Source organism: Palaemon carinicauda, chromosome 21 (genome assembly GCF_036898095.1).
Source record: "Palaemon carinicauda isolate YSFRI2023 chromosome 21, ASM3689809v2, whole genome shotgun sequence".
Taxonomy (NCBI): domain Eukaryota; kingdom Metazoa; phylum Arthropoda; class Malacostraca; order Decapoda; family Palaemonidae; genus Palaemon; species Palaemon carinicauda.
In genome coordinates this window covers 94,262,265-94,285,097 of record NC_090745.1, presented here as the reverse complement: position 1 = coordinate 94,285,097, position 22,833 = coordinate 94,262,265, and the positions used below count along the sequence as shown (strand labels likewise).

Sequence of the window (22,833 nt, the reverse complement as noted above, 5' to 3'; positions counted from 1 at the left end):
CAATGCATCCGTTCTCTTCAGAAAGCCTTTGTTTGGTTTGTTGGAGAACAGTTCTTTGTGAACAAAGTAAGAAATAGCAACGAATTGCTAAAGGGACGGAACTTCCTTTGTTATTTTCTCTTGCCTTTTCCCCGGTTTCAATTCTTGGATATGATTAGCAATATAATTTTATAAGCCCGGTTAATGGTCATGGTTAGGTTGGCGAAGGTTTCGAAAAGAATATTTCAATTTGTTTTGACAGAGGTACAGACGAGGTTATTGTCAAATATCTTGAAAATGGTTTTTATCTTCTAGGAATTATATTGGTCCCCTCTCTAAAGACAACAGGACATATTTATAAATAAGTGTTTGCAATATGCAAGCTGTCGATTCCAACATAATTTCCTTGATGTCTTTGCTATTGGTAAAGAGAGATATATTTCCAAAATTAATATTTTCTAATTTTTTAATTTAAATTATTTGTCTGCATATTATTTTCAAGAACTCTTGAGTTTTGCTTTTGAAAAGTTTTATTTATCTATATACCTTCTTACACATTGAAAATAGATTTCCTTTTATGAATTGGAAAGCAACAAGTGACTTTAAAGAAGGAAATAATTATGGAGTTGCAAGTGATCAACTTAAGGATCTATCTACTTTAGGAGATCTAGAGTCCGCTCTTCCGTTGGTTTGTTGCCAAGGTTTAAGGGATGTAAAATCTTCCAACTCCTCCCCCTCCTCCTCCCCATCCCTGACTTGGTAAAACGTTAATCTAATTGCATATTACGCTTTTTATACCAAGATAATTAGAGCATACAAAGAGTGCATCCCGACCATCAACATTGCTCCGTGTGCGGAACATTTGTGTAGTATTTATCATAAATAATTCTCTAACAATTACAACTAGTAGCTTTTTATTTTTCGTTCCTGTTATCGTTATTAGACAGCCATGATGATTATATACCTTGCTACCCCTTTTCTTCTTCTCCGCCTCCAGTCTTCTCCTTCTGCTTCACTTGCTGCTCCCTCTCCTGGTCTGGGTCTCGCCACCCACTCGCCCACCACAGGGTCCTTGGGAATTTTATAGTTTCTTTTTTCGCTCCTTTCTTTTAATATAATGTTTTTGCTTCTTTGTTTGGTCGAGTAAACGAAATTTAACCATTGTTCTGTGTTGTCTTGAGTCGCGTAATGTTACTATATAGATCGATTTGAAGTTCCGTTTCCCAGATATAGTTGTAGGGTTTGTTTTGCTCAATTTTTATTTATTTAATGGCTCAGGTAAATGGCTCAGCGGTGACACTTATGTCGGGTAGTGATGCAGAGATATTGGTGTGGATGCGGGTTCAGCCTTTAAGCGATTGGTTTGTTCCTGGATGAGAGAGAGAGAGAGAGAGAGAGAGAGAGAGAGAGAGAGAGAGAGAGAGAGAGAGAGAGAAGAGAGAGAGAGAGCACGTTGAACTGTGATAGGAAAACAAAGGAATTTATTGAAAATTAAAGAGGAATTTAACGCTTTCTAACTTTCCTATTCGAATCTTAATATGTTAAATGTATTTTTATATCTGTCAAGAATTATAGACGATGAAAAGCCGAGTAAATAAGTAAATCCCAATTCTTGTGTAGGACAGTAAGTCTGTAGATTGCCAAGGGAGGATAAAAGATAAGAGACAAATTGGGGAGCCTTAGGAAGGGATGTAATCTCCGATATGAGACAGAAAAAATATGGTGGAATAAAGGCTGATGTGGTCGTATCAGGCAGTGGAAAGTGGAACGAGAAAGCGTTAACAAAGGCGATGTTATATTTAAGAGAGAGGGAATTGTCCCTCCAGAAAAATTAGGATTTTGGTAAATTGTTTGATAAGAAATTAAATGGTTTAATTAACTACGGTAACTACACTTTGAGTTCGATTGAGCTTTTTATTTTAGTTTTTTATTTGAGTAACCGCGTGAAATAAGACTTAGCAAGTTTGTTTGTATTAAAATTGTTATACAGCTGTAATTTAAAATGAAATGAATATATTAATGGGAAAGGAGAACATATGTAAAATGTTACATTCAAGTGCATTGGGAAATAGAAGAATTTTTAAACGACGCAATTAAGCGAAATCAAATTATAATTCCTTGAACAGATTCAATCTTTTTTTCAAAAATACGCTTTTACATGAAATCTCTTGAGCCTTCCCAGGGTGACAGCGGACTAGACTATAGACTAGGCAAATGGCTACTTTTAACTTCTCCCAGTCGTCTTTCATCATATTTTGTGAGGTTCATTTTGGAAGGCTTAAAGCTTTTGAGATAATGTAATGAAAGCATACGAGCTTTTAAAAGCTTAGTTTCGTTGGATTATATATTAGTAAGATTGAAGTCGAATTAATTTCAGGTGAAGGACTAGTTTAGTAGTGTTCCGAATCACGTGTATTCCAGGATTTTAATAAATTACCTCTATAGTTTTCTTTTTCTAAATGTAGAATAATTTTCACTAAGTATTTGGTTTAATATTTAATGGGTGTGGTGCCCCTTTTATCCATATGACTGACCTTTGGTGAGTAATAAAAGGATTGTGTGTAATTAAATGTATCATTGGTTGTAAGTTTCGCTGTCGTGCTTTCGTTAAAAGGGGGAATCAATTAATTTGCGTGTAATCTAATTACTTTGGACTCTGCGCATAATCGATAGCTAATTGTTCTCATTATCCTTCCTGTGTAACATTAATCTCTCTCTCTCTCTCTCTCTCTCTCTCTCTCTCTCTCTCTCTCTCTCTCTCTCTCTCTCTCTCTCTCTCTCTGAATTTGATTATGCTTTAAGTATATCATTAATAAATCCTAAATTTTCACTTGAAAGTTTTGGGATCAATGAATGACCTGGGTATTGAGTGTAATTTTGACGGAGGACCACACGTGACCATAAAATGGGAACTATCTGTAGGTAGTCAAGCAAGGCAGTTAATGGAAGAAAGGACGGATCACTTGGATACGTGAATCCTGAAGGGTTTGAACTAAATTTCGTGTGGTTAAGGCGTATTGCGGTACGAGAGAAAGTGATCAGAATCTTGACAGTATTATAATTGACATTTATCGTTTGGATCATTTTCTTCCCATTACATGATTGTCGAAGGTTTGTCCAGTTTTTATGCGGGCCCTGATTAGTGTGTTTTTATTTTTTTTTTCTAGAAATAGCCTCCTATATAAAGGTGACTAACGCCTAAGGTAAAAATTATGTAAAAGTTTTTCTAGTATACGGTTTGTTGTTTCCATGTAGTACTTTTAAGTTCTTTTTTTTTTTTAGCAAGCTTGGCTATTACGAACGGCAGTCCCTCATAGTCGAGGGAGATTAGTAATTAAATATCCCTATGTCACGATAAGACGATTAATTGAATGCACGTTGCGGTTTTTTTATTCGAGCTCTGTGATTTATGTATGTTATTCATTTTTTGTCTTTCACTAAATTCGACTGCCAGAAGATTAATCATGCAATTGCGACGACTTCCATGACCAGGGGGTGTGGATGGAGGGGCATTTGCTGATTAACTCAAATTGGAGCCATTCCTTGGCGTGAACCACAATCAAGCTGTGCAATTTTGCTTTGTGAAATGTTCCCTCGCCGGTAAGAAAATGTCTTGACATAATTGCAGCTTAAATCAAAGGAACCAGAATCACTTTTTCCTTCAAATCTTTATTCTCCGTCGGTTTGCCATTTCCAATATTGCCTTGTTTAGCTCCCTCATATATTCCAAGCTTTAATATAAACGGACAGTATATTTTCCTTCGAGTTTTCACATCGAAGTTTTCCCTTGCGTCTAATTGCACCAAATTTTATGGCCAGCTTAGTTTTTTTACCATTGGATATGCATTAGCATTGCTAATGAATACGAGTTATGTAACATACTTGAAATAAAAAGTTAGTATTGGATGAATGAATCCTATAAATACAGAAATTTGTAACTTTAAAATTGGTTACCCTAAATACAGTAAGTCTCTATATGTTATATTTATTTTTAAATTAATACCTTGAAAGTAAGCATGAAGGAGTATGTGGCGTATTTAAGTTGTTTCAAGTTACATAGGATTTTTATTTCGTATTTTTGGTAAAAGCAGCCCCTGAATTTATTGTTATTGGATAGTAAGAACAGCTGTCCCGACTGCTTGTTTACTGTAGTACCAAACAGAACTGCGGAGAGCCTAAAAGAGAGAAGAAAAAGAAAATGTTCCTTCGCCAACGCTTCCCAAGGAAGAACCTCCAGACCCCCAAAACCTATAACGTAAATGTAGTCGGTAAAACATTCATATTTCAGTGTGAACCATGAGCTTCCGTCGGCGTTGGGCATGGGCTTGCATTACCTCCCCCTACCTCCACCACCACTTCTCCTCCTCCTCCTCCTTGGTTCTCGAACCTTCCGGCGCCTCTTATAAAATTGATACGAGTAAGAGAGAGAAGTCCGTTCTTATTACAGAGCACGGGCCAGCAGTACGTTTCTTTATGGAAAATGGGATATTAGGCGAGGTGGAAAAGTATTTCAATGGCAAGGGTTGCAGTGAGGCAGAGGGGTGGGGGGACCTCTGGAGGAACAGTGTAAAGGATGGTTTAGCCGTTGGATGGGAAGCTAGGAAAGGATCTAAGAGGAGGCTTAGAGGGGCGGAATCATGGATGGCGAAGGAAAGGAAGTGCCTTAGTACGTTCTGCAGATTTAGTATCGAATGTGTTCATATATGCGAGTACGGCAGTTTGTACGTGTCTTCGTGTGTGGTTTGTCGAAGTCGGTCGGTAAGGACTAAGGGATGTTGAGGTCAGGCTAGGAAGACTGGCCAATGGCGCGGAAGGGTAGGATGGGGGTAATGAATGGGGCGAGTGGTTATGGGAGGGGAGGTTGGGGGGGAGGAGAAAAAAGGTGGGTTGAGGGGCTATGGATGAAACTTGGAGGGACGAACCAGTGGTAAAAGGGGGGGGGGGAAAGCACACACGAGAGAGAGAGAGAGAGAGAGAGAGAGAGGAGAGAGAGAGAGAGAGAGAGAGAGAGAGAGAGAGAGAGAGAGAGAGAAATGAATTTGTTTGGCATGTCTGTATTATTTTGAGGAATATTATGCAATCACTTAACTTTTACAAGCAAAAACCATAAATATGCTTGAAAAAACACTTACCTTTTAAAGCGAAATACCATAAAAATGCATGAAATATCAAGCCATGGACATTGGAAGAATTTTTACCATAGAGATCTTTAGATGTAATATAGGAAATGATGATCCTTTTAAGTTTTTGCTTGGAGACAGTTGATAACCTAATGTTTCTTTAACCTTATTACTTACCTGCATTAAAACTTAGCGATGCAGTTACTTTAATAAGATTTCTTAATTGTTTAATTATCATCTAAATATTTAGGCCTCTATTTACACTGGCAAATACGATCAATTAATATTGCGGCATATTAGGAGCTGTGGTTCACCTATGCCTTTCAGTTGAACAACTAGAACTGTGAAAATGTGCAAAGTCGAGGCAAAGAAATTAGGGTTGATATAGGACAGAAGTAGGGAGGAAAAGGGGAGTTGGGGGACGACAAAGTGAGTCGTTCCCTTGTCAGTTTAGATTTAGCTTTCTATGGAGGAGAGACTTTCAACCTCTAATGTAAAGAACATAGAATGTGTTTTTAACAGATATCGAATTGTGTATTAGTAGGCATCGGTGAGATGTACACTATTCCACCGCAGGGAAGGAGAATAAACACCCCCTAGGGACTAGGGGGGTTTCACAAAGATTGTGAATTTGGCTGCCTTAGCCATCAACGATATTCATCACCCTCTGTCTCGTCTTTACAAATATTATGGTCTTCCAGAATTGAGATTCTCTCTTCCACAACCAACTCTCCGTTCCCCTCTTTACCTACTCTCCTTTCTTCTCTACCTCTTTCTTTCCGTCTTCTCGTTCAAAGAAGCGTGAATCCAAAGTCCATTTTATCGAAAAGTCACAGGCGAAGCAATTCCACAAATAGCTTTTAAGTCTGTCCCTTGAGATTGCCTGGTGCTCCTCCCTCATATTTATGGTGTCTTGCCTCAGTGTTTATGGTGTGTCTGTGAATTATAACACTGCAAAGGCCCTTACTAAAGTATCTGCTTCACACAACAGTCTTATGTACTCGCTTGCACGCTGTAAACACATACAGCCGCACATGTAAAAAGCAGGCTTGCAATTGGAGATGGGAACTTGGTTCCAGGATACTAAACCTCCCCCCGTTAATTGTTAAGATTGTAAATAACGAGTGTGACTGGAATATTAAATGTACCAGGAAATAAGACCACCTGAATTTACTTATTTGTTTTGTATGTATATACCCCACCAGTTTTCTTCGTTGGTAAGTTATGTTAGTATTAATTTCAATTGAAAGTTTCTTTTCTGTGTTGCACACTAATTTCGACGTTCTTGGTCAACATTTGTCTTTTATTTCTATAGGTGCTGTTGATTGTTAACAATATATTTTTACGGACTGAGCCATTTTTTATATTTAAATTTGAAAACTAGGTTTACAACGACTGCCAGTCGTTTTTGGAAGATAAAATTAATTACTTTTTTGTTGTGTAGTTATAGTTTTTTGAGAGAGTGATTTGAATGTGAAATTTATATAATTCATGTCTATAAATATTCCATCACAGTATCGCAAGAGTTAGAGAATTATTATAGAGAGCTGATACTTAACATAAATCACGAGTCCTGAACCTCTACTTACAGACAAATTTATTGTTATTTTATACGCACAGAGCCTCGAGATACAAAGCCCCACATGATTATGTTCGTTCGCAAAATATTTCATGCTCATGCCAGTTTAATTTTTTCCCTTTGGTTCTCCAAATTAGGGCAGTACTTAAACTCTCTTGGCAATTAGTCTCTAAATCACGATAGTTTATATTATACAAACTTGATTTCAAAGCTCCTTACCACCCAAGGGATAAAGAGAGAACCAATCATTTAGCGTTACCCTGGAGTTACAACCGTAACCAGGAACTTGCCCTTTCCTATCAATATTCGTTAGGTTACTTGGGTATTCAAGGGCGTGGTTAAACATATTCTATTCTTAAATTAAAGTTAAGGATAAATTTATTTAACACTGTATATGTTGGCTTATATAATAATGATAATGTTTTTTAACATTATTAAAAAAAAATAAATTTCTTTCTCAGATTCTAACGGATGCAACGAACGTGTGTACTTTTGCCAGTAACGTATAAAGATGGGTACGAGCATCTTTGAAGACGTCTGCATCTCCATCATTCATCGCTACCTCCCCGCCCTCCAAATGAGACCTTGGAGGACGCAGTAAACCTCCAGGAGCATGATACATCACGCCTCACTTTATCCCTCTGTGTTCTTGGGTGATCGTGAGTTATGGGACTACCTCCTCTACCTTTCTCTACTCCTCCTAAGGAGGAGAGAGGCATTTCCCATACCGTTTTCAGCGGCATTCCGAATAGTTTGAGAGGTCTTTATTTTTGGTTATTGTGCTATGATAGGAAAGACTTTTTTTTATGTTTAACTCTCTTATAGTTTTAATTTATTACTTTACTGACAAGGGAGATTTCAAATGATGGTTAACAATTTTCTAATAGGACATCAAACAAAAGTTAGTTTTTATATATTTATGACGTAGTTACTATTGTGTTCTGCATTGTATAACATTTTTTCCTCAGATAGGTTGCATTATTAAAAAAAGTTAAGATGACAAGTACTGATTTTGTCCTGAGGGAGGAAACTTTTTCTATATAGAAAAGGGGGTTGGGTTAAGGAAGTCACATCCCCATAGGTTTGTGGTAAACAAGCTATGGTAATTGGCGTAGAAATAGGCCGAGAAAGCTGTCGTTACAATTGGGTGCCCTGGTGTGGTTAGGGGAGTTTTGTGGGGGAGGAGACTAAGAGGAAACTGGGGGAGGGGGGGGGGTGACGAGGACAGTCGGTGAGGAATGTTTTGAGGTGATGATGGCAGGATAGGGTGGGGAAATCTTCAGTTGACCTTCATCTGTGTTTGGAGCAGGACCTACAACACCTCTATATATTATTGGGGTAGGATACACCCGCGTGAAGTGTTTTGTATTGTTCCCTGTAGAACAGTTTCTAAATATGTAAAAAGGAATTAATGTAAAAATGTTTTTTCTTAATATTTTTTTATTCGTTGCTTTAGAAGAATATACAAAATGTACATATGATGTTATACAAGTTTATCATCGGCCCAAGAAGTTTGTTGAATGAAGTCATCGCTGGATATTGTAGTGCCCCCTGGACGTATACTGAATGTATCCTGAGGGGGAGCTAGTCCGGTATACCTTCAGTATACGTAGCAGGAGGCACTACCGTCTCGTAGATACGCCTCTCCATGGAATCTTCCCAGTCTGCAACGCCGTCTTCACCCATCTGTGCAGAAGTTTTCCAAGTATGAAGATACTTTATCGAAGTAGTTGCTGCCAATCAAATGGTTACTGGACGGCTGTAGGGCATGGTCCACCTAGGGGGCGGGGTTTAGTTATGAGGCCCCACCCTCCCGGTGATGTGTCAGTGTAGCTACTTCACTGGCACCATGTACCCTGCAGCCGTGACTTCATCATTGTTGAGATATTATATATATATACATTTTTTGTGTGCAAATTTTATACAGTTCCTGTGATAAATTTTAAAGTTAATAAAAACCTTATAAAGCTAGCATTGTGTTTCAATTAAATCTGCAAAAAAATTTTTATAAACAGTATACATATAAATTGACATGTAAACCTATTTTTAGGGTGATTTACCTCCAAAACAAGAAAAAAAGTCCAAAAAAAAACTGAAACATCCAAACTGACTCAAAAATGAGAAGTGTACTATATAAATAAAGGAATTAAACAGTCGTTAAAATACTAGTATATACACGTGCATCCAGTATCCCACCTAGTGATGTCACTATTCTTTGCCTTGAGGTGTAGAAATTATGTGATAACTGACTGAGCAAAACTAAAAAATTCTGGGAATAAGAAGGGGTAAACAAGTCATGGAATCCTATCTGAACTCTGAAGGCCAAGAAAAGAAAACTTTAAAAGATTAGCCCGATCCCTCTCTCTATTGCGTTCATTCATTCCATACAAGTACTGACGAAGGACCAAAGGTCTGTCATCAATAAACAAAAAGCGCTCCGGGGAAGGGGGGGGCGGAAATAGGGTCGCCAAAAGTACCAGCTGATCGATATTGTAGTATAGTGAGGGGGTCAAGGCTACTCGTTTTATTTATACAGTACGTGACATATCGAACACTAACTCCTTAGGAGAAAATTGAAATTTGTAAGACATGTTTGACTGAATATTAATAATTCTGTATGAGTCCAAGATCATGATCCCAAATCACACAAGGGAAAGAACTTGGAATAAAAAATTACGATAGGTTACAATTATATTGACAAGATGAAAATTATATTACTTGGAAATGATATTAGTAATCCAAGGGAGATAACCTGTACGCCAGCATACATGAGCGCGCGTACCCACATGGGAAAAGAGAGGCAAGGGACAGGACGGTACTAGAAGGCACTTCCATTGACGATAAAGGGGGCGGAAGGAGGTGGGGGGCCTTTTTATTGGTCAGAATGGCTGGTCGCAAGTGACAAATGAGCATAAAGGTTGTCTAGATTTATTGGAGGTGTTTGCACTAAAGACGCGGTGATGGGGCAAGAGAAGAGGAAGACTGACCCCCCCCCCAAAAAAAAAAAAAAAAAAAAAAATTAAACCCTATTGAGGGAGTAAGACAGGTTTCCGAATTAATTTTGCAGGGATGTCGATTCAAATAATACTATAAAGAAACTTAGCTGTAATTTACCGGGGTCAGCTCAATACACACAGCAGAAAAAAGGATTGGGAGAACATTTTGCTAGATACAAGACATGACACCACCAAAAAAGGGAATTGAATAATGCATTTTAACGTCATTGCAAATGGTTAATATAATAGACGGTGCAGATGAATGTGCAGACCTTACGTTGAATTTAGCTGTACATTTGGAGTGTGTAACTTATATATTGGTGAACTATTATTTGAAACATTTTAACAATTTTAAATAGGATTTAGAGAATATCTTGGCTTTAAAAAATTCATCTGAATTAGAAGATTAGTTCTGCTTGAAAATAAATTAAAAATGTTAGTAGAGTTTGAAAATCAGAACAGATAGGATTTTATGAAATTTATTGCACGGGATTACTTGAAGTATATAAACATCTGGCGTCCATGATTATCAAATATTTCTTTAAGGTTTGGGAGATGAAATGATGTCCCTTCTCAGTTTATGAAATTAATGTTGCCCCCAAAACTGAAAACTAGTGCCATGAAAACTCATGACCATCCATGTCTATTTCATTTTGAGTATGACAATTCAATAAAAAGAAATAAATATGTAAAATGGACCAATTCAATACATAGTTTTCTAACTGACGCGTTATTGTGACCCAGTTTTCTGAGAAATGGCTGCTTCATGGATTGTATTGAAAAGAACTTTTCAATTTGATTTTATATTTCACGGTCTGTTTTATCGGTAGTCCTGCAAAGTTAATGAAAAATATATATATTTAAAAATATTGAAGATCATGGCTGCTTCGATATCTGGATCCTTTATGAATGGAACGGTGTTAACTTTACTAGGCTGCCTCTTAAGAACAATAAATGGAAAGGGAAGGCACAGTAGTTATTATATTTCACAAAGACCTTAACAAATAGCCCCACCCCTATAAATTGTAAAAATTTTATTAGATATCAAATGAAATTGGGCAAACGGATAAATATAGGCCTACTATTATTAGAAAGAAACCTAAGGACATAGAATGAATTATCCAGGATTTTAAACCTTCAACCTCTATAAGGGCTGAATTTAATGAAGGAAGTATCTGAGTTAAAGCTTCAGAATACCACAATAACAACATATCAAACTTCAATACATGTGAATGATGAAAGACGTCGTAGATACAATTGATGCGAGCTGGCATACAGGAATGTGGGAGACTGAATGAGTACTTGACAAGTCATTGGAACATATGACCGACCCTCTCTGTAGTAATTAGTACGACAGTTATTAAATTAGAAACCGGTATTCAAAGGAGTTTATAATGGGCAACTAATTCACCAAACACTCAAAAGGATTAAAGAGAGCTCTGCTTACCAGAGATACCCAGTATTTTCAAAAACAAATGTTAAGTTTTCTCAAGAGATTGGCTTGTGAAACTACTTTTGGGGGCAGTTGGTTAGAATGGGGTTGATGGATAAATGCAGACTAGATTATTTTGGGATTAAAAAAGTGGATAGAAAAACTAATACATATGATGGGCTAAAATATGATAAAGGCCAAGTAATTATAAACTAATTTCGTCATAGTTTGAAAGTTATTAGAATAACCTACAAACCCATATAAAATGTCGTTCCCGATACCTAACATTCATCCAAAATCAAAAAGAGTAATAGTCATTAAAAAAGTAAAAAAAAAAAAAAAAAAAAAGTCCGGATTCCAACAGGGAAGTTATGTCACAACGTTTCTATCATAGATTGTTACAACAAGATTAAAAAAAGTAAGCACACGATTGTAATTTTAACTTAAGTGTCATGCCTTCCAAAATGAATTGAAGGCGAATTATCAAGATCTGGTAACTATCGAGTGCTACCATACATGAATATAACCCATAGAACTAGAAACAAAAACGATAGAAAACATGGAGTGGAAAGCAACTCGTAGAATAGTCGAGAACACTTAATAAATATACCAACATACCAGGAAAAATACTTAGGATCAAAGAGTGTCAATGAAAGAAATGAGAGAAGAAAAAACGTGTACACAACCAATATATACCCACTAAAAGGGGAAATCTGAAAAATTATATACGAAAAGATAACCAACAACAAAACCACACATACTCTTGATCATTAGAACGAATGATTTTTAATGTTGTTATTTTAAACATGATAGAAAAATTAAGTCCCAAAACAATAAAAAACAATACTGGAAAACAAGAAAACTAAAATTTAGCTTTCAAGAACTAAATTTTCTTATATTTTATATATTAGAAGTTGAATAGTGAGAATTTAAGGACTATGAAAAAGGTTAACTATGGAGTTGGGATGAAAATAGCAGCATCATTTAAAATATTAAAAGTGAGAGACCAAAGGAAAAAAAATGGAATAATCTACTTAAAAATATATCACGCAAAAAGTGCCTGTGTGAAATGTTACAAAAAAAAAAAAAAAAAAAAAAAAAAAAAAAAAAAAAAGAACGTAAGTGCAATAAGTTATATCAAAAGAGTTTAACGGAGAAGTGGTGAAGAAGCCACTGTTTCAATGAGGTTCATAAAGCCTGTTTGAGAGAGGTTGATAAAAAACACTGTTTGAGAAAGTTTTAGAAGCTACTGTTTGAGGTGGTTAAAAACCCCCACTGTTTGAGAGGTTCATAAAAGACCCTGTTTGATAAAGTTTTAGAAGATACTGTTTGAGGTGGTTTAAAAAAACCCACTGTTTGAGAGAGGTTCATAAAAGCCACTGTTAGAGAAAGTTTTAGAAGCTACCGTTTGAGGTGATTAAAAACACCCAGTTTGAGAGAGGTTTATAAAAGCCACTGTTTGAAAGAGCTACTGCTCAAGGGATTTTCCAAAACCACTGTTTGAGAGAGGTTTTCAAAAGTCACTGCTTGAGTAAGGTTCATAAAAGTCACTGCTTGAGAGAGGTTTTCAAAAGCCACTGTTTGAGAGAGGTTCACAAAGCCAATGTATGAGAGATTTTCACAAAAGCCAAGGTTTGAGGGTTCACAAAAGCCAAGGTTTGAGAGGCTCATAAAGCCACTGTTTGAGAGGTTCATAAAGCCACTGTTTGAGAGAGGTTCATAAAGCCGCTGTCTGAGAGAGGTTCATAAAGCCGCTGTCTGAGAGGTTCATAAAACCACTGTTTGAGAAATTTTTAGAAGCTACCGTTTGAGGTGACTAAAGATAAAAAAAAAAAAAAAAAAAAAAACACTGATTGACAGAGGTTTCTATAAGCCACTGTTGGAGAGAGCTTTATAAAAGCCACTGTTGGAGAGAGAGCTTTATAAAAGCCACTGTTGGAGCGAGCTTTATAAAAGCCACTGTTGGAGAGAGCTTTATAAAAGCCACTGTTGGAGAGAGTTTTATAAAAGCCACTGTTGGAGAGAGCTTTATAAAAGATATTACTTGAGAGATTTTCCAAAACCAATGTTTGAGAGGTTTTCCAAAGTCACTGCTTGAGAGAGGTTCATAAAAGCCAAGGTTTGAGGGGTTCACAAAAGCCAAGGTTTGAGAGGTTCACAAAAGCCAAGGTTTGAGAGGTTCATAAAGCCACTGTTTGAGAGGTTCATGAAGCCACTGTTTGAGAGAGGTTCATTAAACCACTGTTTGAGAAAGTTTTAGAAGCTACTGTTTGAGGTGACTAAAAAAACTCCACTGATTGACAGAGGTTTCTAAAAGCCACTCTTTGAAAGAGGATTATAAAAGCCACTGTTGGAGAGAGCTTTACAAAAGCCACTATTTGAGAGAGCCTTATAAAAGCCAATGATTGAGAGGTTAAAAAAAGCCCCTGGTTGAGTGAGGTTAAAAAAAAGCCACTAATTGAGAGAGGTTTCTAAAGTCACTGTTTAAGAGAGGTTTCTAAAGTCACTGTTTAAGAGAGGTTTCTAAATCCACTGTTTGAGAGGGTTTCTAAAGACGCTGTTTGATATGGTTTCAAAGGCCACTCTTTGAGAGGGTTTCAAAAACCATTGTTTGAGAAGTGCTTTCAAAAGCATCTGTTTGATAGATGTTAAAGAAGCCAGTTTGAGAGATGTTTATAAAAGCCTCTATTTGAGAAATGTTTTTAAAAACCAGTTTTCAAAAGGTTCATAAAAGCCACTGTTTGAAAAAGGTTTTCAAATGCCACTTTGAAAATTTTTTTTCAAACCACTTTGAAAATGCTTTCAAAAGCCACTTTGAGAGAAAGGTTCATAAAAGCCACTGTTTGAGAGAAGTTCATAAAAGCCAATGTTTGAGAGGTTCATAAAGCCACTATTTGGGAGCGATTCATAAAGCCAATGCTTGAGAGATATTCATAAAGTTAATTGCAGAGAGCTTCATAAAGTCAGTTTCAGAGAGGTTCATATAAACCAATGTTTGAGAAAGGTTTTCAGAAGTCATTGTTTGAGAAAAGTTTTCAAAAGCCACTGTTACAGAAATGTTTTTAAAAGCCACTGTTACAGAGATGTTTTTAAAAGCCACCCTTAGAGATATGTTTTTAAAAGCCACTGTTTGAGAATGATTTTCAAAAGCCACTGTTTGGGAAAGAGTTTCAAAAGCAACTGTTTTAGAAATGTTTTTAAAATCCACAGCTAGTGAAGGGCTTTCAAAAAAGCCACTGTTTGAGAAAGGTTTTAAAAAACTACTGTTTGAGAGAGGTTTTAAAAAACCACTGTTTGAGAGAGGTTCATTAGGCCACTGTTCAATAGAGGTTCATAAAAGCTACTGTTTGACAGAGGTTCATAAAAGCTACTGTTTGACAGAGGTTCATAAAAGCCACTGTTTGACAGAGGTTCATAAAAGCCACTGTTTGACAGAGGTTCATAAAAGGCATTTTGTTTGAGAGAGGTTCAGAAGTCACTGGTTGAAAGGCTCATGAAAGCCACTGTCAAAGGGCGATTCTTACAGCCACTGTCAGAGAGAGAGAGAGAGAGAGAGAGAGAGAGAGAGAGAGAGAGAGAGAGAGAGAGAGAGAGAGAGAGAGAGAGAGAGAGAGGTAGGTTCATAAAGTCAATGTTTGAGAGAGGTTCTTAAACCAACTGTTTGAGAGATTCATAAGAGCCACTGTTTGAGAAAGGTTTTCAAAAGCCACCGTTTGAGAAAGGTTTTCAAAAGCCACTGTATGAAAAAGGTTTTCAAAAGCCACTGTTTGAGAGAGAGTGTTTCAAATGCCACTGTTTGAGAAAAGTCACTATTTGAGAAAGATTTTCAAAAACCACTATTTGTGAGAAAGGTTTTCAAAAGCCATCATTTGAGAAATCTTTTCAAAAGCCACCGATTGAAAAAGCCTTTCAAAAGTCACTGTTTGAGAGGTTCATAAAAGCCACTGTTTGAGAGATGTTATTAAAAGCGACTGTTTGAGATAGAATTTCAAAATCCACTGTTTTAGAAAGGTTTTCAAAGGTCACTGAGAGTGGTTCATGAAACAAATGTTTGTGAGAGATTCTTAAAGCCACTTGGTTGGTTGGTTGGTTGGTAGAGAGAGAGAGAGAGAGAGAGAGAGAGAGAGAGAGAGAGAGAGAGAGAGAGAGAGAGAGAGAGAGAGAGTTTCATAAAACCAACTAGTTTTTAAGAGGTTCATAAAGCCAATGTTTGAAAGAGGTTCATAAAGCCAATGTTTGAAAGAGGTTCATAAAGCCAATGTTTGAAAGAGGTTCATAAAGCCAATGTTTGAAGGAGGTTCGTAAAGCAAATGTTTGCGAGAGGATCTGAAAGCCATTGTTTGAGAGATTCATAAAAGCCAATGTTTGAGGGAAGTTTTCAAAAGCCACTTTTTGGGAAAGGTTTTCAAAAGCCAGTCTGAGAGGGCTTCATAATAACAATTATTTGAGAGAGGTTCATAAAAGCCACTATTTGGAAGATGTTCATTTAAAGAAAGGAATCAGAATAAAGGAGGTGGGAAAATATGCCTCGACTTAATAAAGTAAATGGTCTAACTGGTAAACCGTCGTAATAAGTAATCTCTGCACACTATACATGCAGTTTGTTCAGCAGGGAGTGTACGACATATGTGCATGCATAAGATTCTCTCTATGTCTCTTAGTGAAGTGAATGAATGTTCCTAACCATAGTTTGACCCTCTGCATGTGTACTATATGTGCATGGCGAACTACTCAGATTTTTTTACTTCTGAATTACCACCTCTATCTCAACTAAACACTGCAAAAAGAATCCACCGGGAAATAGGATTCAAATTTGTTCACAGGAGGGTCAACCTTCCATTTCAAAATGAAAATATGCTCGTCTCTGGAAACCTATATCCAACAATCAGGCCTCTTTCCAAATTTTCCATAACATATCTCCAATCTCATCTACGCCAGGGACTTAATATCTAACAAGTACTCCATATGTTTCAATATCACCCACTTCAGCGTTTAAATTTTCAAGCACAATAATTCTTTCAAATTCTCCCATCCCAGCCATGAAAAGATTCAAATTTTCCTAAAACAAAACAAAAAAATCACTCATTCTTTTCATTTAAAAAAATGTATACTTTTAGGGATTTATTAATCTTTAATACATACACATTTGTATGATACTTTACTTTGTCCCATATCTATCATAAATCCATAATATTGCATAAAGTTAGTTGTGATGTCGAGTGATAAATATCTAGGTAGACCAAAAGTCTTCCTTTTATAAACATTTACATAGTCTAAAGGTCAACCTTATATCAAACTGGACTTTGTCTCTTCACCAAAAACACCTCCACATAAAGGTAGAGAGTTACAAACACACTAGAAGACAAACAAAAATATTTCCTTTCAATCACTTCTATGCGTTACAAACAAACAGACAAGAGGGATGGAAATTATGGAATGAGACAGTCTCCCTCATATGCATGATAGTATACTTTTGTACCCTGGTTCGACCGAAATCTCTTACACCATACAGAAATCTTTTGTGACATGGTAAATATGACCGTCACATCAATGAACACACAGATGGACACTTTCAGGCATGCCTGTGCATAATGGTTTACCTTCATACCATGTTTGATAATAAAAAGAAGGTTTGGACAGACCCAATATCTCCCTTTAGACTATGCTCATTCTTACATAATGATCAACTTTTATACTTGAATCCATTAAGATCATACCAACCCTATAAGGATTGCAATAGCAAAGCCTGCGTTATTGACAACACAGATAGATTGCAGATGAATGACGACCTTTCATGCACTTCCATACATAATGGACAGTTTTTGTACAAAGTTTGAGCAAGATCCACTTTAGCTACGAAGGAAGTTACAATGACAACACACATTGACAGAAAGACTGATAGCCAGCCACATGGACTATTTTCTATTAAGTACATCTATGCATGTTGGGTAAATTTGTAAGCAGTTAACTAAAATACTTTCAAATGTGCAATACTAGTTATGATAAGCTAAGTGTTGACAGTCTTTCTGATGAATATGAAGACTGATGGCTTACTTTATCCACATTTTCACATAAGAGCCTAGCTTAGTACTAAAGATGGACTGATATGTTTTTACCATGTAAGTTGAGTTACAATAACATTGCAAGCATGATAGACGAGCATAATACACACGCTGAAAGACAGAAGGCCTTGTCTTTCTTCAGACACATCTACACAAGTTTGTCAATCTATTTACCCCACCAGGTTAAAATCCTTTCTAAAGTGTAGCATGAGCTGCATTAGCTAAAAAAAAAATGTTGCACACACAGATGAGCAGACAAACAAATATAACTGTATAAATGTATAAATGTTTACTCTTGAACAAAGTTTGACTTAGAGGCCTTTGAATATACACGAAGAGGTGTGATAAGCAGCTAAGTATTATGGATGCTAATAGATAAACAGGTGGGAAATCCCTTCATGACTGGCTTTTCTTGTTCAGAATTTAAGAAAGATCCCTTCAATCATGTAGGAAGACTGTGACTGATACAATGAAGGACAAAGAGACGGATGTTCTCCCTTCATGCACATCTTTCACGACTGTCTATCTTAGTCCATCATGTGGAAAAATCTTTCAACCATGTAGGATGAGTTGCAATGACGAGGGAGGACATAAATCAGTATAGGGATAAAATATTGTACCTCCACCTGAGACTTGACAGAATGGAACTAATAGTCTCCTGAAACCAAGACATTACATGGCAGGATACACCAATCAACTCAAGAGCTTAACAGAAGATGAAGAAAGTGAAATCCATTGATCCATATTTGACAGAGTAGTGAAATTCATTGAAGTCCTACCCATCCTAATGGGTATTACAGAAGTTGATATACACCATATATATAAAAACATTATTTCCAATAGTAGTAACACATTTGGTACACTACAAGCTGTTCAATTGCTGAAATAAAATGTGCAAGGTATGATCAATCCTCAGACTAGATACAATTGAGCAAAAGAAACTGTCAGCAGATAGGATCCTTGATCATCAATTTGATAGGGTGAGGGATTAGTAACCTCGCTTAAAATGGAAATGTTAATAGCTACTGATTACAGCCCATCAAAGGGAGTGGTACCAATTCTGCATAAGTAAGAATAATTGAATTTTTTAACTCCAAGTTTGAGAGAAATTCCCTCAGTCATGTACAAAGTTTGACTGGACTTCCTTAAAATTTATAGAAGTTGTAATGATGATATAAGCACAAAAAAGAAATATGACCAGATAAAACTATAGCAACCCCAACATTTTTAGAAAGGGATTAACCACCTTCAGACAGAGAGAGATTAATTATCTGACAGGATACAATGAACAACAAGAGGATAAGAGAAGAAAAGTGTAATGTAATCTATTAATTTATATTTGAGACAGTTCCTGCATAATAAGTGGTTGGGGCATATTTACGAGACAAGAAAAACGGAAGAAAGACTGCAAATGGAAAATGTTGTGGCTGTAGGCAACAAAGAAAAGGAAGTAGATGAATATTCAAATGATCAGAGGCAGCACAATAGACGGTCTTAAAGAAAGGAAAATCATAACCCATCCACCTTTCTCAGAAAGGGACTAATATCAAAGAGATTATCTAGCAGGATAAAATAACCAACTAGAGCATAGGATAAGTAAGTGTTAAGGAAAATATTGTTCATTATTAGAAAGTCTGTATGTAAAGTTGCAGGGGAATGATAACTGGTCTATGAAGTATCAGGGTAGACTGCCGAGGGGTGGTGTGCAGAGGTAGGACGGTGTGGTTGACAATGATGATAAAGAAAGGGGTAGGACTAAAGAGACGTGGTTGTCAATGAGGATGAAGAATTAGCGGAATATTGAGATGACATGCTGACGCCAGCAAAGGACAGAAATCTGTAGTGGAACTCATTGACATTTTGTATCCTCCAGTCGCCTTGGGGATTCAGTGTATGAAATTTCATTTGTGGTGGATAACAAGGGAGGGTGGGCTTTGGCACCTTAGCAGTACCAGCCAAACTTAGCTGAATCCCTCGTCAGGCTGTGAGAAGCAGAGAGGGGAAAGGTCCCCCTTTGTTCCTTTGTTTGATGTCGGCTATCCCCAAAAATAGGAGGAAGGGCCTTGCTAAATAGAAGAATGAACTTAGAATAAGAAAAGTTTTGATACTGAGTGTAGGCCTATAACATATATATATATATATATATATATATATATATATATATATATATATATACATATCTATATACATATATATATATATATATATATATATATATATATATATATATATATATATATATTTATGAGTATATCTAAGGGTGAAGACCTCCGCCAACTCACTTTATTTCTTAAAACCAGCTCGCTTTAGGGTTAATTTGGTCGACCTTTTGATTGTCCTTGACCTTAAACCAAGGACTTTCAAAATTGAATCACTTCCACGTATCAACATAATTATTCCCTGAAAGTTTTACCACTCTACGAGTAAAATTGTGGCCAGGAGGTTGTTCACAAACAAACAAACAGGGGCAAACACAACGTCCTCCCACCTTTCTTGGTGGGGTAATATAAATAACAGCTACCTTGCAACGGAAAGGAAACGCAAGGTTGTGGATCATCATGAAGGAGACGACAGCAGAAGTGGCCGAAGTGGTCAATACTCAAAACCTGGGTTGACAAGTTCAACACTTGGCTTAATATAATCAAAGAAAACTATGTCACCTCAACAACATACCTAAATATTCTTCGGCATCTAAACATTATACCCAAATATTCTGCAGGCATATTTCACCATTTGAACAATGATACCTTTCTACGACAAACTAGAACCTAACGGTGCAACTAAATAAGTAACAATGATACCTTTCTATGACAAACTAGAAACTAATGGTGCAAATAAATAAGTAAGGAAAGTTAGAGGTTCAATTTAATCTTATCAAAAGTAATTGAGGAATGAGAATGGGTGGTGGAAAAAAATCAGAGTCCTGGAGGTCTAGGTATCACAAAGTTACAAGATGTGATAAGCTAACAGATCAAAAGTTGAAACAGGAGACTAAAGTAAAAGTAAATCAAGATGGAGTGCTATCAGCGAGACAGCTGAGAACTGAATAAAGAATTAATGTGGAAGATTGAATCATAAAAATAGCATGAATTAAAGAGGTATAATGTCACAAATAATGGGAAAGAAAAAGAGTAAGTGACAAACGAAACCCAGAGAAACAACATGCTATATTGTAAACAACTTTATAGCAATTATATAATAAAAACTCTACTCACCCTGAAGAATGAAAATTTAGCTAACAGTTATATTAAGCTCTATCAAATGCCAAGGAAATGTTTGAGCAAACATCAGTCAAATAGATAAATACTGATGCCAGTAGCTCTTGCCTAATAAAATTCATAAATATGATTTTAAAGAAGAAAAGATTCGAAGTCTAAAAAGACGAGTGAAGTCATGGCTACAGGACAGCACTGGGAAGGATTAGTGGTGCCACTATCCTAGTTTTTTGCCGATTACAGGAGGGATATAATCAAGATTTAACAATTATATGGAACATGCAATGCAGAAGAGCCAAATTGGGCCACACAAAGATTATATTTTTCAGAATGCAAGACCCATAGGAACCTTAAAGAAGAGCATAATTGAGAGGATACCTGATAAGGTGGTAAAGTAAGAGGACTATGAGTACTGGATAAATTGCTGAGAAAAAAAAAATAGTGTTCAAGGTGAGTAACTTTTTCACTAGGAGAGCCAGCTATAGACCTATCAGGACAGGAATAAGGAGACATTTAATAAGACTTTCGGAAGTTTAGAACTTCAATGGCAAAGGATTAGATTTCTTTTAGTTAAGAAGTGATAGACGGATGTCAGATTTCATTATACGAGGTGTCACACAAAAAAAAGGTAATTCTAGATTTACATTATGTATTTTACCCAAACACTTTACCATGTGGGGTTTACAATCCTTCAAAACTTTTGTAGATGGGAGCGTGGAACAATAGACCTATCCCACAACTCCCCCCCCCCCACTTAAAGTCATTAGAGGCAACTGGAAGCTAGTGGACCGATCTATATCGTCGTGCAGCTTCCAACGTTAAGTATTTTGAACACTAAGCAGCATTGCCAGAAGTAGAAAATAGAAATAAATTGTGCGCCAGGTCTCTTAACTGTATGGCAGAGTATCATGGATAGTCAAACCCATAGTCAGAAGTTGTGAAAATTATTGCAGACGAGGTCCCACCAATTCACTCAAAATTAGTCTTATAACAGTGAATGATAAAGAGGACAAGTCTTATCGAAATCAAATGTACAGTAGGTTATACTAGGTTGCAAAGGAGTAAGGTAAGCACGACGCCTTTATACCTCTGCTTCTGACACCTAGTTATATCCCAGTTCCATTTACAACTGGAAGAGCTGTTCGAGCCACAAGCCCTAACTGAATCCCAGACTTAGTGAATGCCATCACCAATCCAAATCACTCTCCATGGCTCACCTAAATTGTTAAAACTTCACCATTATGGGCCACATGGTCAAGGTTTCTACTGCCAAAGCTACAACCCTTTGAGGAACTGCTGCCAAAGCAATAATCCTTTTTGGAAAGTATAGTGAAATATATTGTACACCACTTGGGACTCTTAAAGTACAGAAGCTGGCTTTGTAAAGGTTAATTAACGCTTATAATCGGATAGAGACATATTACAATTCTACCAATATCTGCTGCGATTGCAATTCTTATGCAATTTTAAGGTTATAGGCTTAGCAAAAGGAGAAAACGAGCCCACTTTTCATCGGTGATAAAAAGTTGAAAACAGTTAAAAGCCATTCAGCAAACGGGTGGCCACCTACCAAAATGTGTAAAATATAGAACACCCTAATCATATGACCAAATTTCCAGACAAGGGAAATTGGATAAGAAAGAAAGAAAAAAAAAACCTTTGTACCATTGGAACAATTTTTTTTTCAATTAAAAACGAGATCAGGATATCAGATCCTCCCGAAATAGTGAAACTTCTACAGTTAAAGATAAGTACAGAGATTCTTATCAGAATACGAACATAATGCACATGTAGCAGCAGCAAATGGAGAGCCAATAGGGTTAATTTTTAATGAATTTCATAGACAGAAAACGAAGCCAAACTACAGCTAAAAGAAAGAAAGATTTAGCACAATTTGGTTTCAATTAGTGACATTATTCACCGTATGATCCATGGAATGGGTTCCCAGTTATTTCCCCTAAAAGGAAAAGTATGGGGAAGGGCTGGTTTAATGTAAACTCAGACGTCCTCAAAATATTATAGAGGGCTTAGAATAGTAGGCAAACAGGAGAAATATAAATGTAGAAGTAAAGCAATGATATGTTTAAAATAACCCGCAAAACAGCACATTCCAGATATAAAAGAGCTGATCTAGGATGAAGATCAAAGAATATATGATAAAAGGTCCTAACAATCAAGGTCAGAATAAAGGTTGTCCAAAAATTCAGAGCTAATTATAAGAGTGAAACAGCCTCTTTTTGTGTGCATTAAATGACCACAATATGCAGAGAAGATAGATAAATGATGGATATTGACAAATATAAAGTCAAATTTGGTTTACAAAAGTAAAAACTCGAGGTTTAAATTACAATTTTAAATAGACTGTATAACGCAAACTGCATGTTCACCCACTGAATAGCAAATACAGTATAGAATGAGAATATCTACATCTTGAAAATATTTACACCTAA

The 22,833-nt window shown here is 36.4% G+C and overlaps 1 long non-coding RNA gene across 1 annotated transcript in view; it reads left to right on the top strand.

Annotated features, from left to right (window-relative positions):
- The window catches only part of LOC137614710 (uncharacterized), a 631,198-nt gene extending 623,720 nt beyond the window's left edge, over positions 1-7,478 (top strand). Inside the window, exon 9 of the long non-coding RNA XR_011039131.1 lies at positions 7,140-7,478. This is a non-coding gene — a long non-coding RNA (uncharacterized lncRNA). The remainder of the gene's footprint in view (positions 1-7,139) is intronic.
- Positions 7,479-22,833: the final 15,355 nt, after the last annotated feature.